The sequence below is a fragment of the Lactuca virosa genome, chromosome 6, assembly GCF_052849685.1.
Source record: "Lactuca virosa cultivar CGN04683 chromosome 6, Lactuca_virosa_CGN04683_v6, whole genome shotgun sequence".
In the NCBI taxonomy this organism is placed as follows: Eukaryota; Viridiplantae; Streptophyta; class Magnoliopsida; order Asterales; family Asteraceae; genus Lactuca; species Lactuca virosa.
In genome coordinates, this window is record NC_136431.1 from 195,573,876 (window position 1) to 195,589,971 (window position 16,096).

A 16,096-nucleotide genomic window follows, 5' to 3' on the forward strand; every position below is an offset into this window, starting at 1 on the left:
TAGAGACATCTTTTTATCTTAAATAGTAAGTTAATTTTGACTATATTTATGTAGAACATATGATAATAGCGACGTCTTTTATAAGGTTAGAATTTAAAATTGTATTACATACATGGTTGTAAAACTTGGCTAACACAACCAAATACTCGGCATGTTACTTAAACTCGTCCTCCAATGGAAGCAAGTTTTCCTAACTCAGCCAAAATCCAATCCAAAATCATTTTCTAAATTCTGAAACTTAATTGGTCACTTGTCAACAAAGACAATCTCACCAAAGAATACCCTCAACGTCGTACAAAGTTAGACGCAAGGAAGATCTCATGGCTTTGTCCTTTTGAAATATTTCACAACTTTTCCTATTTATGGAGGAGGAGACATTCTCTTATTTACTCTCACCATCAATGTGGGATGAAGACATTTTAATTAAACTCATTTCTTTATTTGCCAATAATTTCATTTTGTTACATAAAATATTAAATAAAAAAATAAAACGTTATCCTGAAAATTTATTGTTCAATAGTTCCATTTTTCAATAATCTCGTATATCCAAAAAAGTAAGTTTTTATTGAATAACTTTTTGTTAAATCCTAAAATCATAAATTAAGTTAGGTTTGTTTATATGTATTTTCATGATTCAAAAGGTTATTATAAAATGAATTCATTTATAAAATATAATCGAGTATATATTTCGTGCTTTTGAATCAAAGTGATTTTTCAAACAATTATAATTTTATGTATAGGTAGATTTTTTTATATTTATATAACATTATGTAACTTATTTATAATATTATTAGAAACAATTTGAATAATCATGAGAGTTTCAAGTGTATGTGGTGAAAGAAAAAATGCTTCCTTTATCGGTCCTAATTGATCAAACTCGGACCGATTCAACTTAATATATCAAACTACATAACGTTTTTTCTACTGAAACCCGGTTTGTAAATATTTCGTGTTTTTGACTCAAATTCATTTTTCAAACAATTACAAATTTATGTTCACTTAACTAATTTATAATATTATTAGAAACAATTTGAAAAATCATGGGAGTTTTAAATGTATGTGGTGAAAGGAAAATGCTTCCTTTATCGGTCCAAATTTATCGGTCCAAATTGATCAAACTCAAACCGATTCAACTCAATGTACCCAACTACATAAAGGTTTTTCAACTGAAACTCGGTTTGAACCTAAAAAGATCATGTTCGAAATCATTTTCAGAATTCTAAAACTTAACTAGGCAGTTTACAATAAAGACAATCTCACCAAAGAATACCCTCAACATCCTAAAAAGGTAGGCGTAAGGAAGTTCCCAAGGTTTGGTCCCTTTGAAACATTTCACAACATTTCCTATTTATAGAAGAGGAAACGTTCTCTTGTTTACTCTCATCGTCAATGTGGGATGAAGACATTATAATAAAATACACTTTCTTGTTTATAAAACATTATTTAACTTATTTTATAAAACACCCTTTCTCTTATTTACCCTTTCTTTATTGTTCAATAGCTCCATTTAGCTATTATTTCGTAAGTTGTTATCCAAAACAGTAAGTTTTTATTGAATAACTTTTTGTTATATTCTAAAATCATAAATTTAATGAGGTACTTAATATAGAAAGTTTGTTTATATGTATTTTCATGATTCCAAAGTTCATTATAAAATTAATTCATTTATAAAATATAATCAAGTATATATTTCATGCTTTTGAATCAGAGCGGTTTTCACACAATTATAATTTTATGTTTAGGTAGATGTTTTTTTTTATATTTATATAACATTATGTAACTTATTTATAATATCACTGGAAACAATTTGGAAAATCATGGGAGTTTCAAATGTTGTGGTGAAAAGAAAATGCTTCATTTATCAGTCCAAATTGATCAAAATCGGATTGACTCAACTCAATATACTAAACTACATAACTTTTTTTCTAGTGAAACTCGGTTTAAATATATTTCATGCTTTTCAATCAAAGTGATTTTTCAAACAGGCTAATTTTAGGTTTAGGTAGATGTTTTTTTATATTTATATAACATTATGTAACTTATTTATAATATTATTTGAAATAATTTGAAAAATCATGGAAGTTTCAAATGTATGTGGTGAAAGGAAAATGATTACTTTATCTGTCCAAATTGATCAAGCTTCGATTCAACTCAATATACCCAACTACATAACTTTTTTTCTACTGAAAGACGATTTGAACCTGAAAAAATCTGGTTCAAAACTATTTTTGGAATTCTAAAACTTAAATGGACATTTGCCAATATAGACAATCTCACCAAATAATACCCTCAAAATCCTACAAAGGTAGGCATAAAGAAGTTCTCATGGTTTGGTCCATTTGAAACATTTCACAACCTTTCCTATTTGTAGAAGATGAAACGTTCTCTTGTTTACTCTTACCGTCGATGTGGGAAGAAGTCATTGTAATAAAACACCCTTTATTGTTTATAAAACATTATTTAACTTATTTATAATATTCTTGTAAAGAAATTGAAAAGTCATTGGAGTTTCACATGAATGTGGTGAAAGGAAAAAATGCTTCTTTTATAAGTATACTAGGCGAATGTTTGCGCGTTGCGCAGAAGCATCTATATAGCTGAAATCTTTACAAATATATGTTTTTTTTAATATAACAATAATGTTGTTGTTAAATTTTATATAATAATTCGTAGACTAAGTTGATAGAATATATTGATTATTTTGAGTTATATGATAATATATACATCTATTAAAACTGCATAATCTCAACATTTTAAATGACCTCTACCTGTGGGTTACTCATGAATAAAGTTAAATATAATATATGGTTTAATGTTATTTATAGTTGTTGTTATTGTTAATTAATTTTTTAAAATTTATTTGCTTAACGTTTTAATTTCTATCATTGTAATTATTTAAAACATCAAACAATTTTTTTTATTTTAAAGGTAACAATATAATCATTTATATAGAGTTATTTTTAACTATTGGTATCGTAAGTTATTTTAACCTACTTATTTGAAAACTTTTAACGATTATAAAAATATCTTTAGGAAATATTTTAATTAAATTGATTTTACAATTTAGTTTTTGCATTTAGCACTAAAATTTATCACTTTTAACTATTCACAAAATATTTTTTAGGTTTTTTAAGTGGAACTGAAATTTATATTGAAGTTGACCATGTAATGGTATAATTAAATTAACAATTTAAGTATTTTGTCTAAACTGTTCAAAAATTGTAACTTTAAACTGATAATGGTTTACATACAACAACATATTAAATCTAATAAATTAAGTATAATATGTTAAAAGTTGAAGACATAACTTTATAATTAGAAGTAAAAATATTATTTTAATATTGAAATTTAGTTTATTTATGATTACACTTTAGGTTTGATACTTATTTAACCTTATTAACCAACTTACAATCATTATTAGAAAGACACTACAATTTATCACTTTTAACTATTTACAAAATATTATTTGGGTTGTTTAAGTTGAACTAAAATTTATATTTAAGTTGATCATGTAAGGTTATATTTAGATTAACTATTTAAGTAGTTTATACAAATTTTTCAAAAGTTGTACCTTTAAAATGATAATGGTTTACATACAACAACATATTAGACATAATAAATTAAGTATAATATGTTAAAAGTTAAAAACATAACTTTATAAGTAGAAGAAAATATATGCTTTTAATATTGAAATTTAGTTTATATATGATTACATTTTAGGTTTGATATTTATTTAACCTTATTAACCAACTTATTATCATTATTAGAAAAGAAATTGAAAAGTCATGGGAGTTTCAAATGAATGTGGTGAAAGGAAAAATGCATGGGAGATTCAAATGAACGTGGTGAAAGAAAAAATGTTTCCTTTATAATATAAGTAGGCGAATGTCCGCACGTTGCGCAGGATTGGAAAAAATATTTTTATATTAAAAATAACTAAATCATTATTATTAACAATTAAATAACAATTTCATAACAAATATAAAAAATGATTTTTAATATTATCATTATGTTGAACTATATCATAAGAGATATTGTTGGAACTTGAAGTTACTGTGCATATACAAAGTTATATGGTTAAAATAGAAAAAAAAAATTATAAATTTTTAAATATAAATAAATCATTATTGTTATCTACTAAATAATAACTTCAAATAAAATTAAAACGTTTATATTAAATATTATCATTATGTAGAACAAACGATAATAGAGACATCTTTTTATCTATCTTAAATATTATCATTATGTACAACATATGATAATAGAAACATCTTTTTTATCTTAAATAGAAATTAATTTTTTTGTTATCATAAATATAACTATAATAATGTAGAACATATGATAATAGAGACATCTTTTATAGTTTTAGAACTTAAAATTGTATTACATACAGAGTTGTAAAACTTGGCTAACACAACCAAATGCTCGACATGTTACTTAAACTCGGCCTACAATGGAAGCGAGTTTGCCTAACTCAGCCAAAAGACACTCGCATATTAATCAAACTCGATCGAAATCTAAAAAATGCAGTCCAAAATCATTTTCGAAATTCTGAAACTTAATTGGTCACTTGTCAACAAAGACAATCTCACAAAAGAATACCTTCGACGTCCTACAAAGGTAGACACAAATATTTCACAACATTTCCTATTTAGAGAGGATGAGACATTCTCTTGTTTACTCTCACCGTCGATGTGCGATGAAGACATTTTAATTAAACTCATTTCTTTATTTGCCAATAATTTCATTTTGTTAAATAAAATATTAAATAATAAAAATAAAACGTTGTGCAGAAAATTTATTGTTAAATAGTTCCATTTTTCAGTAATCTCGTAAGTTGCTATCCAAAAAAGTAAGTTTTATTGAATAACTTTTTGTTAAATCCAAAAATCATAAATTCAGTTAGGTACTTAATATAAAAGGTTTGTTTATATGTATTTTCATGATTCAAAATGTCATTATAAAATGAATTCATTTATAAAGTATAATCGAATATATATTGTGCGCTTTTGAATCAAAGTGATTTTTCAAACAGTTATAATTTTAGGTTTAGGTAGATTTTTTTATATTATATAACATTCTGTAACTTATTTATAATATTATTAGAAATAATTTGAATAATCATGGGAGTTTCAAATGTATGTGGTGAAAAGAAAATGCTTCCTTTATCGGTCCAAATTGATCAAACTCGGACCGATTCAACTCAATATACCAAACTACATAACGTTTTTCTACTAAAACCCGGTTTGTATATATTTCGTGTTTTTGAATCAATTTCATTTTTTAAACAATTATAATTTTATGAATAGGTAACTTATTTATAATATTATTAGAAACAATTTGAAAAATCATGAGAGTTTCAAATGTATGTGGTGAAAGGAAAATGCTTCATTTATCGGTCCAAATTGATCAAAATCGGACCGATTCAACTCAATATACCCAACTACATAACGGGTTTTCAACTGAAAATCGGTTTGAACCTGAAAAAATCTGGTTCAAAACCATTTTCGAAATTTCAAAACTTAACTAGACAGTTGCCAATACAGACAGTCTCATCAAAGAATATCTTCAACATCCTAAAAAGGTAGACATAAGGAAGTTCTCATGGTTTGGTCACTTTGAAACATTTCACAACCTATCCTATTTATAGAAGAGGAAACCTTCTCTTGTTTACTCACATGATCGATGTGGTATGTAGACATTGTAATAAAACACACTTTCTTGTTTATAAAACACTATTTAACTTATTTAATAAAACACCCTTTATCTTGTTTACCCTTTCTTTATTGTTCAATAGTTCCATTTTTTTATAATCTCGTAAGTTGCTATCCACAAAAGTAAGTTTCTAATGAATCGTTTTTTGTTAAATTCTAAAATCATAAATTTAGTTAGGTACTTAATATTGAAAATTTGTTTATATGTATTTTCATGATTCAAAATTTCATTATAAAATGAATTCATTTATAAAATATAATCGAGTATATAGTTCATGCTTTTGAATCAAAGCAATTTTTCAAACAATTATAATTTTATGTTTAGGTAGATGTTTTTTATATTTATATAACATTATGTAACTTATTTGTAATATCATTGGAAACAATTTGAAAAATCATGGGAGTTTCAAATGTATGTGATGAAAGGAAAAAGCTCCATTTATCGGTCCAAATTGATCGAACTCGGACCGATTCAACTCAATATACCAAATTACATAACTTTTTTTTTCTAGTGAAACCCGGTTTGTATATATTTCGTGCTTTTGAATCAAAGTGATTTTTCAAACAGTTATAATTTTAGGTTTAGATAGATGTTTTTTTATATTTATATAACATTATATAACTTATTTATAATATTATGAGAAATAATTTGAAAAATTATGGAAGTTTCAAATATATGTGGTGAAAGGAAAATGATTCCTTTATCGGTCTAAAATGACCCAACTCCAATTCCACTCAATATACCCAACTACATAACTTTTTTTTCTACTAAAACACAGTTTGAACCTAAAAAAATTCGGATCAAAACCATTTTTGGAATTCTAAAACTTAACTGGACACTTGCCAATATAGACAATCTCACCAAATAATTTCCTCAAAATCCTACAAAGGTAGGCATAAAGAAGTTCTCATGGTTTGGTCCCTTGGAAGCATTTCACAACCTTTCCTATTTATAGAAGAGGCAACGTTCTCTTGTTCACTCTCACCATCGATATGGGCTGAAGACATTGTAATAAAAAATTTCTTATTTATAGAACATTATCTAAATTATTTATAATATTATTATAAAGAAATTGAAAAATCATGGGAGTTTCAAATGAATGTGGTGAAAGGAAAAATGCTCCTTTTATAAGTATATATAGATATATAGATATAGATAGATATAGATATAGATATAGATAGATAGATAGATATAGATAGATATAGATATAGATATAGATATATAGATATAGATATGATATGATGATATGATAAGGATAATGATAATGACTAGGCGAATGCCCGCGCGTTGCGCAGAAACACATATATAGTTAAATCTTTAGAAATATATGTTATTTTAAATATAAAATATCGTTGTTGTTAAATTTGATATAATAATTCGTATGCTAAATTGATATAATATATTGATTATTTTGAATTCTATGATAATATATACATGTATTATAATTGTATAATTTCAACCGTTTAAATGACTTCTACCCGCAAGTTACGCATTAATAAAATTAAATATAATATATGGCTTAATGTTATTTATAGCTTTTGTTATTGTTAATTAATTTTTTAAAATTTATTTTTTTAACGTTTTAATTTCTAGCATTATAATTATTTAAAACATCAGACATTGTTTTTTGATTTTAAATGTAACAATATAATCATTTATATAAAGTTATTTTTAACTATTGTTATTGTAAGTTATTTTAAAGTACTTATTTGAAAACTTTTAACGATTATACAAATACATTTAGAAAATATTATTGATATTACAATTTAGTTTTTGCATTTAGCTTTAAATTGATAATGGTTTACATATAACAACATGTTAAATCTAATAAATTAAGTATAATATGTTAAAAGTTAAAGACATAACTTTATAAGTAAAAGTAAATATATTATTTTAATATTGAAAATTAGTTTATTTATGATTACACTTTAGGTTTGATATTTATTTAACCTTATTAACCAAATTATAATCATTATTAGAAATACACTACAATTTATCACTTTTAACTATTTATAAAATATTATTTGGGTTGTTTAAGTTAAACTAAAATTTATATTTAAGTTGGTCCTGTAATATAATATTTAAGTTGATAATTTAAATATTTTATACAAATGGTTCAAAAGTTGTAGCTTTAAAATGATAATGGTTTACATCCACCAATATATAAAACTAATAAATTAAGTATAATATCTAAAAAGTTAAAAAAACATAACTTTATAACTAGAAGTAAAGATATTATTTTAATATTGAAATTTAGTTTATATATGATTACACTTTATGTTTGATATTTATTTAATCTTATTAACCAACTTATAATCAAATTGAAAAGTCATAGGAGTTTCAAATGAATGTGGTGAAAGAAAAAATGATTCCTTTATAATATAGTATGATATGATGATATGATGATATGATATGATATGATATGATATGATGATATGATATATATATATATATATATATATATATATATATATATATATATATATATATATATATATATATATATATATATATATATATATATATATATATATATATATATATATATATATATATATATATATATATATATAAGAGTTCATTTGAGACGTACATAATTTTGTGAGACCGTGAGACCAATTTTTTCTAGTGAAATATTCTAATATTATTTTGTATTTGTTGATTCACTCGATAAATGTTTGAATTCTTGAGTTTTTCATTGAAATTTTGGATAATACAATGTTCGATTTTAAAAAAAGTTGTAAAAATTAAAAAACCAAAATCAAAATTTAGTGACTTTTATAATATTTAGGTTGAAAAAAATAACAGTTAATTCAAAAGATCAATTAACATTAACTCCAAAAAAAGTCATAATATTTTGGGGGCCAGTTTACGTGTAACATGCCAAAATTTAAGACCAAAATTTTTATTTTTAATTGAGTAATTATAAAACCATTAGTATAAAAACATTCATCGTGTCATCACATATCAAATCAAAAATGTCAGTAATCCAAAACATGCCATAATAAAACATCATCAGAGTATAATCTCAAAGATCTCATGTGCGGAAAAACATAGTGTGATGCGCTGCGATCATGTCGGCTCCTTTCCTTTTGAAGAAGAAGTACTTGAAACCAAAACTGAAAACCGTAAGCACAAAGCTTAGTGAGTTCCCCCATCATACCACATATCATAATAAACATACTGCCAAGCATATCTGGGTGCTGGCCTACCCCTTCGGTCTCTTTCAACCGGTAACCGCCAAACATATATGGGTGCTGGCCTACCTCTTCGTTCTCTTTCAACCGGTAACTGCCTAGCATATCTAGCTGCTGGCCTACCCATTCTGTCTCTTTCAACCGGATACGGGGAGTATTTCACCCCTACCGCTACCACATAGCATCCTAGCCTATAAATGCATAATCACATACTGCCTAGAATATCTGGGTGCTGGCCTACCCCTTCGGTCATTCGACCGGCTACGAAGACTATTTCACCCCTACCACTACCACTATCACCTATCATCATAGCATACTTGCACATAAAGCATAACAGATAGTGGCATACCAGACAATTATCACAAAGACAATCAACTACCTATAAACAAGTACTAGTCGGCCGACATTGGTGCCTTCGACCCACTTCTACCGGGAAGGTAACTCACCTTACACTGCTGAAGTCCAACGGATAAAACTCTAACTGCTGCATGACAGATTCCTGAACTGTCAATCATCAAAACAACACCCAATTAATAATTGTGTTTCAATACATAACCATAAGTCCATACTTGGGGTAAAGAGGCTACTTTACCCCCAACCTAGCTTGATTCAAATCCAAAGCCCAAACTTACACTCTAAAGGCCCAAAAGTCAAACAATGAACCAAAGGCCAACATACGGCCCAATTTTCCAAATTGGGCCCAATTCCTTCACATGGGCCTTACCCTAAAACCCATCCAAATTCCTTAGTCCATATACTTGTTATTAGTTGGCCCATAGAGAATCCAAACATCTAGGCCCAATAGAAAGGCCCAACTCAAAACCCAACACAATTAGGGTTTTCACATAAAATGACGATTAGTGTTAATTAGAAACACTTTACCCATTAAGGACTTAATCCATTAAGTCCATCATTCTACTAGGTCAATCATACAATGTGATCGGGCTTAATTCATAATTCCAATCCAGTGGTCCAAAATGCGGGTCCCGACAATTCCAAGACTAACAAATCCAAAATTAGGGTTTCTAAACCCTAGTTAGGGTTTCCAACCCAGTCACGTTCCAAGTAGCCCATTTGATAATCTTTTAGGTTAATTAATTGTTAATTAACTCGGGTACCACCCACTACCACCTCGGGTAGTGGTGGTCAACGGCGGCTCATGGCGGCTGCCACCACCTCACGGTGGTGGTGACGGATTTACTTGATTATTCCGGCCAAGATACAATTATACAACATAATATACATATGAACACACACACACACACACACACACACACTCAGTCACCCTTGTGGCGGCAGGCGGTGGTTGGAGGTGACAGCCACCACCTCACGGTGGTGGTGATGGCTTTCTTGCAATATTCGACTAAGAAACAATAAACACGACACACAAGAACAACAGAAACACACACACACAAACACACACACTTTTCCCGAAACAGGAATACAACCACCCACCTGGTGGCGTACGGCGACGACAGTGGCATGAACGGCGGCAACAGCAGCGGAAAACGACGGCGGATGATAGCGGTGGAACAGCCGCTGGTGCGACGGCAATGAGCGCAAAAAGGCGACGACGGAATGCAGTGGATGGAAGAATGTTGCTTACGGCGATGCAACAATGGAAGGAGGTGGCGGAGAGTTGAACCGGAATAGCAACGATGTCTCACCCCCAAACCAGAACGACGGAAACGTTCGGGGGCGGATGACGTCATGCTCAGTATCATAACCATAGTGAAGAAAGTAACACACAACCATCATAGATATAATTTAAAAGATTACATTGTTTCCAAAATACATGTTCCAAAAATACATGTTCCAAAAATACATGTTTTCAATTAAATTACATATGATGATAAAATGTAGCAAAATAATCTACGCCTTAAGCGTCTTGACTTCAGAAATCTTGCGGTTACCTGTATTACTGATTACCTGAGAATACAAGTTGTTTTGAAAAGAGAGTATCAGCATAAAGCTGGTGAGTTCACAAGTATTTTATAAAAATGAATGTTGTTTCCCTAACGTTTGTTACAAGTTCGTTTCCAGAAAATCCAATATTTTCCAAAAGATTTGTTGTAAACTGAATTGAAACAAGGCCTAGTATGTGTAAGTAAATCGTCATACTTATGTGTGTTTTATATTTAAATAAAACTCCTTTTTATAAAGCCTTAGAATTTCCGTGAATTTTATGTGGTGTTAATATTCCATGTGAGATGTTATAATCATACTAAAGACTAGATGGCCTTGAATGCGACGTTCTTCAGGCGTCGGAAAGTTATGACACTTGTCACCACAGACCTGCCGGTCTAGCTGTTGCAAGCAGCTCAGGTGCGGGTTTGTCGGACCCAATATAGATCTATACACAACTATCACGTTCTCATTCCAAGAGATTCTGATTATAACTAAAGGACTTTTCTGTGGTACTTGGAGTACCCCGAAGGAGAATGTCTCACAAATATTCATTAACGAGTTCACGTAGTGTGTAGTGAAAGTTCATTTTGTAAATCGATAATGTTATTGTTTTCTTCGTTAGATGAAGTGTTCAAAACTATACCTATTATAGTTTATCAAAAGTGTTGTATGATGGTATTAAAACCTGGTTACGCATGTATATGTATTTCAAATAAAGGGCATTGGAAATACTAAGTGTAAATCTTACACACCTTGCTCAACATGCTACAAGGTGTGAATAACTCTTAAATATGTATTTGACAGTTTTACCCTTAATTGTCACTGTTTTTCAGTATTTATAGAAAAATCATCGTAAGTCGAAAACTGAATCTGCAAACTCTGAGTATTTGGAAAAAGTGTCTACTGTGTTCATAAATTTTCCCATAATTTTTGGTGGTCTCAAACTAGTGTGAAAATGTTCATTTTCACAACCTGGTCTGATTTCGTTGCTGCAGTGATAGACAGTTTTGTAAAAACCACCATAAATTGTAGGAAAATCGTATGGAGATGTGCAAGTAGTCATTTTAAAGGTACAAACCTGAACTACTTGCATATTATACAGTTTTGAAAAATATTAAGTTTAAGTTGGGTAAAACAGTCTGTGAACAAGTCATAACTTTTCTGTTGTAAGCTGTAAAGTTAAGTTTTGAATATGTTTTGGTGTTTTAACTTGTATTCCCCCCTGAAAACTGAAGAAAACTAGAAAATATAGGGGTATGAACTCACCTTGAGTGATGACTTGAAGAGTGGAAGGTCGAAGACGGGGAGTATCAAGTCAAGAACACTTGATGAACACGTGTGAGTTTGGATGATCCTAAGAACGATTTTTGGGTGTTAAGATATGAGTCAATGATCCAAGAGTGTTATGAAATTATGGAATGACACTTGAGTTTAGATGGAATACTTACCAAAAAGTGCTGTAGCAACTCAAGAACACTTGCACAAGGTGGTGGAAAGTAGAGAGAAAGAAGCTTTCTTTAGTGGTGATATGAGAAGTGTGTATGTTTTGAAATGAGCATGTAACTCAAGAAATCCTCCAGGGATTACCTTATATGGAAGGTTGCTGGAGCAATTTGTGAGCTTGAAGTGATGTGTGCATTGGTTTGTGTGATGTTGATAAGGTGGCAAGTGAGAGGGTGACACATGGAAGACAAGTGGGCACACTTGACCCACTTGTGGGGTTAATATCTTCTTAATATAAACTAATGATTTTTAATTAATAAACTCTTGAGAAATAAATAAAATAAGAGTTCTGGGGGTTAAAAATGATAAAATATGGATTTTAGTGAAAATCCCATGTTAAAATCATGAAAAACGGGCTTAAAACGAAGTCGTGGTCGAAAACCGGGTGAAAAGGTCGAAAATCCGAAGTCAAGAGTCATTCCGGATCTTGGCTATCTTGGAACCGAAGTGACTTGGTCCTTGAAGCGAATCCGAAGGGAAGAGGGACCGCGGTTCGGAGGCTGCGGTTTGCTTTGGCTGCGGTCCGGCTTGGCTGCGGTCGGATTGGCTGCGGTCGGCTGGGCTGCGGTCTGGTTGCGGCTAGGTGGCTGCGGTCTTCAGCAGCCTTGGTCCTTAGTAGTCCCACTCCGGTCCAAGTAAGGTTTGGTCCCTATAGAGGGACTCCGGTTCAAGTAGGGTTTGGCCTCTATAGAGGGACTCCGGTTCAAGTAGGGTTTGGCCCCTATAGAGGGACTCCGGTTCAAGTAGGCTATTTTCCAAGGTATCTTCCCGTTTCGCATGGTTTTTCACCAAGTCCAGTGTCGGGATGCCCCAAATGATTACAAAAAGATCAAAAGCGGTTTTTGAGAGAGATTTGGGAGAGATTTCACATACTTGGAGAGATTTGGGAGAGATTTCACATACTTGGAGAGATTTCACATACTTAGAGAGATTTGGGAGAGATTCCACATACTTAGAGAGATTTGGGAGAGATTTCACATACTTGGAGAGATTTGGGAGAGATTTCACATACTTGGAGAGATTTCATACTTAGGGAGATTTGGGAGAGATTTCACATACTTGGAGAGATTTCACATACTTAGAGAGATTTGGGAGAGATTCCACATACTTAGAGAGATTTGGGAGAGATTTTAATCTTAGCCTTTATTATTGAATAATCTCGTAATGCAAGGTTCGCGAACCCCGTTATGTTTCGTTTATGATTGTTTTAAGTCCCCGAAAGGGTCCTTAGTCGTGTTTTGATGCGTTTAACTCCCTTTTTAGGGTTTTTACATTGTTAACACATAGATTTTTCGAGACACTTGAATTTTTGACCTACAATGTACATTTTTATTCATAGAATAACTTCTAAAATACATGTACTAAACAAATTCGACCAGTTTGACTTGTTTGACTTTGACTAGAATTTGACGGTTGTCACAAACGATGACAAAAACGGCGTCCAACAGCGGCTCGGTCTTTAACGGTTGCGGCGCAGCGACGACAGCAACCCCGTCGTTCACAGCCCAGGCACCGACGCTCCTTTCTCCGCCTTCGGTCTCCAGTGGGTCTCCCGGCTGCTCACTATGTTCTCGACAGTAGGATGGTCGCGGTGGTTGGGTTCGGTGGTTTCCGGCTTCAACAGGCAAGGAGGCGGCGGTCGGTGGTTGGGGTCATAAGGTTGGCGGCTGATGAACAGTACTAGGGTTAGGGTTGTGGGACGAGGGTGACATGTTATAAACCCCGACTCAACATGAAACTCAATCCCATATTGACACAACCGGTCCCTCCTTTCCGAAATATTTTCAATTTAGCTCCAATATTTACCAATTATACCCTGACTTCTGAAATCCCTTTCAAATTAAGTCCATAATTTACCCAACAACCCTCAGTCTTCAAAATTCTTTACAAAACTAATCCGTAAATTACACTTAACCCCTAATATTAAAAAATGATAACATTTAACCCCCAAAATTAACGCCTTGCTAAATTATTCCGAAATTAGGGCTACAATGACATCAAAAAATAATATAATTTGCATCTTGGGGTCTAGGGCTTATTATTTATTCACTTGTTTTATTTAATTTAAAATGGAATGTTACATTACGGTTTAGTCATAAATTAAATTTTGTATACAAAAAAAAGACATATTACCGGCTAAAACTTCGGAATAACCTTCTTGGCCGGTTTCACAGATTAGTCGGTATTTCGTATTTTTTCGTTAATTGATCCAAATTTTGGGGCTTTTTCATTAATTGATCCAAATTTTGGGGTTTTTTCTTTATTGTTTACCAACAAAAATATTTGGACTTTTCTAAAGATTACATTTAAAATAATATATATTATATGATCTAAATTAATATGTACCATTCCCCGTCTTCTTTCTTGCTCTCTTTCTAGGCTCACCGTGTGTTTTCGTTGTCATCGTCGAACCCAACAATAAAAAGCTCACTCACAAGCATCGTTAACTCCAACGATTTTCCAAAATCATCCAAGAACAACTCTACGATCATCTTTCAATTTCCAAACGAAGAAAGGAGAAAATCGTTGCTAATCACGTGGATGTCATTTAGCATCCTGTTTCGAGAAGTTTCTTATTTCGGGATTGTGGACAATAAATGGATCAAGTAAAGGACTAGGGCTTCAAGGGAATAGGGTTTAGACCCTATTGGATGATGATAGTATTGGTTATGCGATCCAAGCCCTTGGTTTATGTTTTGGAGTCAAAGGGTAAAACGAGAAAAGTGATGTTTCAGACTTCTTTCATGGAATAAGGATTTTTGTTAAGTATGTTTTAAGTTAAAAGTAATTAGATAGGATTGTGGGGCTCTTCAATACCTTTCCATGCATATAAATAACGCCAAAAACGGAGTTGAAACGAAGAAGTAAAGGTTGCTCGAAGTTAGGCAAATGGAGTTTAGTAGTACGTTGGGCGTACACTAGGAGTACGTTGGGCGTACTGAGCTGAGGAAGTTGCGTTTTTAGGGCATTACACTAGGCATAACTTTAGGTAAGCTGGGCATACCGCCGTAGAGTAAAAACCCTATTTTCATGGTGTTGAACCCTATTTAAGGTCTCTAACCCAGTGAGGTTGCATCCTATCATGAGCATCCACTCTCTTGAGCCTCTAACTTGAAACCCTTGCCTCCTCTCATTTATTTTGAGCATTGGGATCATTTATGAGCTTATTTCTTCATCTAAACATCATATTGATTCAAAATTGAAGGTTGGAGACTTGGACTTAATGGATTAAGTTGAGAAAGATGTGTTTTTGGTCCCTTTGAGACTTAAATACTAGATCTTCATTATTTGGACCATCCTAATGAATAAAGTTAGAAACTTTATCCATTATGGAGCTATTAGGAACCATAAAAATGTGATATTGGTCCTTCTATCCCCTCCATGCAAGAGTTATGATGTCTTAATGAATTATTAAGTTAGGGTTTTAACTTTTGAATCTTTTCTAGCCATGGAAAGTCATAAAGTCGGAAACGTTTTGACATAGGTTGATATTTGGAACTAGATTTGAACGTTGGAAGTAAGGTCTTAATGGAATGAGCACTTAATGAAGAAAAGTTGAACCAGGTCGAGTACGTTGGGCGTACCTGGTGGTACGTGAGCGTACTGGGCAAAGGCCTTGTAATCTGTCCAAGGATTTACTACGCTAAGCGTAGTGACTGAGTACGTTGGACGTACTCAGTCTGTGTTCACCCTTGGACTTTTGACTTTAACCTTTAACTAGGAATTTGACCAAGTATGAACTGTGGGAATTTTGGGTAATTTGAATAGTAGTT